A 3,540-nucleotide genomic window follows, 5' to 3' on the forward strand; every position below is an offset into this window, starting at 1 on the left:
GATAATGTATATTAAATAATACTTACTTTACTTTTAAACCTCTAAGAGCCCTGTATAGAGTCAAGCTGGGAATGATCCAGCTTGTGTCAAGGAATGTGTGACAGGCTAAGTTCTTTGAAGGCAGTAAGATAAAAGCTTTTCCTCAGCAACTGGGAATATACACCTGCTTAACTATGTGAAACTCAGTTATCTCTCTTCCACCTACCATTGCAGCTGATAAGCAAATGCAGCTGTCTTTTAGGGAATGTTAGTTTTATCTCCATTTTTAGTATGTGTCTATTGAATCAATTTACAGCAACTTTAAAATAATGGGTTTCCTCTACCATTACTGGTGCTATGTGTCAAATGTCCTAAAATCCTGAGCAGGAGTGATGACATTGCATTTTATGTGTCAGTGTTTGGGTAGTAACTGTGCAGCTGTTGAGCCTGGGTTATCATGTGGGCTCTATAACCACACATACAAAATACTTTTGCAGTAGTTTCCTGTAGATCAAGAGGAAGACTTTTGGTTTTGCATAAATATTCAGTGGTGGTCTCTTCACATGTAGCCATGTTCTGTCATGGGTATGAAGTGTATGATTATTGGGAACTGATGGAACAGGTGTTTTGTATCTTAGCTGACTTTAGTCTAAACCAAGTGAAACATTGCTTTGATAGCTTTCGAGTAATTGTAATTTCTAACACATTGAGACTATTGTGGACCATCTTAATGGACTAGTGACATCAAAAATTGTGACATCTCTATTTATATACATTTCTTCTTGGGTTGGGTTTTTTGTTTTTTGGGTTTTTTTTGAGGGTAAAGTTAAATGTCTGGTAGGTTTTGTCAATAACATGTCTTGACTGTAATGTGATATGACACTGAAATAAAAGGAAGAGTGATCATTCATTACTTAGGCACTGAGCTTCATTTAACTGCAGTGGGCTGCCATCAGTGTTCAACAAGTTTCCTAAGGGTTCTTAACTTCTGGTAAAATAAGAAAGATAACCTTTAACTACTCTTACAACTTTTCAATTGCTTGTGGCTTCCCCTCACATTGCAGAGAGAAGAGCAGCACTTCTGTCCTAGAAATCCTCAGAGGAGACTGCTCTGGTACACAGCCCAGAGGATGTGTCGAGTTCCTGCCCTGCTTCACCCTCTTTTTTGTTTGTTTGATTTTGTTTTGTTTAGGAGTGTGTGGGGTCTTTTGTTGTTTTTTTGAGGTTTTGCCTGCTGGTTCAAATCTGTCTGGTTCAGAACAAGGCTTTCCTACTTGCAAGTTTGGACAGTTTCTAGTGCAATCAAATTGATAAATGTATTGAGCTTTGCTGAGCTGTGTTGCATTATGAGCATGGCTGTGTTGCATTAACAAGGTTAATAATCACATGCCTGCTGGAGTGGAGTTTGTACAGTTTATTGCAGCCTTTTCCGTGGAAGTGTGCAGGATGCTTTTAAAGCAAATATTTAATTATGTTGCACTGAAGTGCAATAGAAAAGAGGCATCAAGCAGCATGACTGCCTTATCTGTGGTGTTTGCTTTCATGAACTTCCCTCAACTCTTAGATAAGGATTAGGTGAGCAAGTAGAGTATGTCTGGGGAAAGGCTGCTCCAGTGAAGTGCTCCAGGGAACACTGCCCACTGGCTGCCCTGGGTTAGGGAAGGGAATTGTACCCCTAGAGGACACACCTGGGTAGCTCAGTTAGTTGCTGCAGAGCTGTCACTTTGGTCAGCTCATCACTGAGACTGAGTGCTCTACCTGGAGGAGAATTCTTGAGCACTGGCAGGTAGAAACCACAGGTATTTCCACACTGCATGGTAAGAGATGGATGCAAGTGTGACATGTAACAGAAGCATTTTTATTAGTTCATTTTTTAGGAAGATAAATTATTTCACATAAAATCATCTCTGACTGGAGTACTTGTGCAAGGTTGCTCCAGATACTCCTGTAAGCTGGGTTCTTGCCTTTAGAGCTAGAGTGAAGGAGTATTTTTGGTTCAGGCCTAATCTGAACCTTCCTACCTAAGCTGTGTACTAAGGCTTGAAAGGTCATTTATAAATCAGAAACAGTCCATGTGTGATGTTCAGTTGTTGCTTGCTGTAGTGGGTGTGCTTGTCTCAGCCTGAATACCTGCTGTCATTTTCCCATCAGCTACTCATGAGTCATACAGTGTTCTTCCAGGTAAATCTGAAGGCTTACGCTGGGTCCTGGTAAATTTATGGAAGAATGTCTGTGGTCCCATGCTCAATTATCAAGGGCAGACTAATCTCACAAGACACAATAAGGTGATTCTAATGCTGTTTTTTCTTCCTTCAGTTGCTGTGGATGTTCATCTACCTTATTCAAAGACAGGTTGCATTAGTGTCACAGCCAGAAAGCAGGAAAGGAAATATTTAGGAGAGTGAAGCAGTTGAATGACAGCAAAAAGGCCCTTAGGACAAGAACCTTGTTACAAAATTTGTCTGGATGTAATGGGCACTAGGCCACAGGTAAGCCAACAGCAGGGTAAGTGCACAAGCTGATGGTCTTTGGCCAGCATCATACATGGCTGTAATGCTTCTTCATACTGCCCATCCATCAGAACTGGTGGTAAAATGAGGGAAAGCTGCTGGGAACCAGTGCTACCACTGAGCTGCTGAAAGCAGTGTGGGCTGTGAGGCAAGCAGCAGCTGCTCACACAGCAGCCACATTCAGTGGCCTCTTGCCTTCCTAAAATGGCTATTTGAACAGTATTTCATGCTTATTTAAGGGAAGGAAATTGTCTGAGAGCATTGTTTGGGGTGGTGGTGCATAGCCCATAGCAATCTGACTGCCACAAGCAGAAAATGCCTGTGATTGCTGAGTCTGCACATTAAGAGGTGGCACCATTCCTTATGTGGAGCATTGTCCTAATGGGGATGTGGTGCTGTTCATCACTTGAGCCAAGGAGGCAGTGCCTTACCTAATACCACAGCAGTACTGAGATCCTAAGAGTATTGAAAGAGGCTAAGTTTAAAAAAACCCTTAACTTTTTCAGTTCAAGATTGAAGATTCTTACAATCTCTCCAAGTCTTGGGAAAATCAATCACTCTTGCCTTACTTGCCATGTGTGTGCTCTCACACTTCTGCCTTAAGTCTTACATGTCACTGGATGCCTTAGGGATCCAGTGATAGGAGCCAGACAGGACTATGGCACAACTCCTTAAGCTGAAGAGGGAGCTGTGCTAACTGCTTGTCACAAGTCATACTGACAGGGGCAAACACAGGAGCTGCTCACCAGCCTCCCAGCGTGGAAGAATGCAGGTTCAAAGAACAAGGTAAGGGGAGGGAGGTCTCCGCAGCAGGCTGAGCACTGCCACCAGTTTTCAGTTTTCAAGCTGGGACAGGCACTTGATATGTGTGCTAAGGGGAGAGGGGAGTGTCATGTCAAGTTAAGGAGAAGAAATAATTCTTTGGAACAAGGAGCTTGGTAAAGCTTGAGTGCAGGGACAAGGCAAGAAGTAGGAAACATTAGATGAAACTTAAAACTGTAGTTTAGATGGGGTTCTGGTGCAATATTTGCAATGAAATGACTACGTCATC

This window comes from Zonotrichia albicollis, chromosome 4, assembly GCF_047830755.1.
Source record: "Zonotrichia albicollis isolate bZonAlb1 chromosome 4, bZonAlb1.hap1, whole genome shotgun sequence".
Lineage (NCBI taxonomy): Eukaryota > Metazoa > Chordata > Aves > Passeriformes > Passerellidae > Zonotrichia > Zonotrichia albicollis.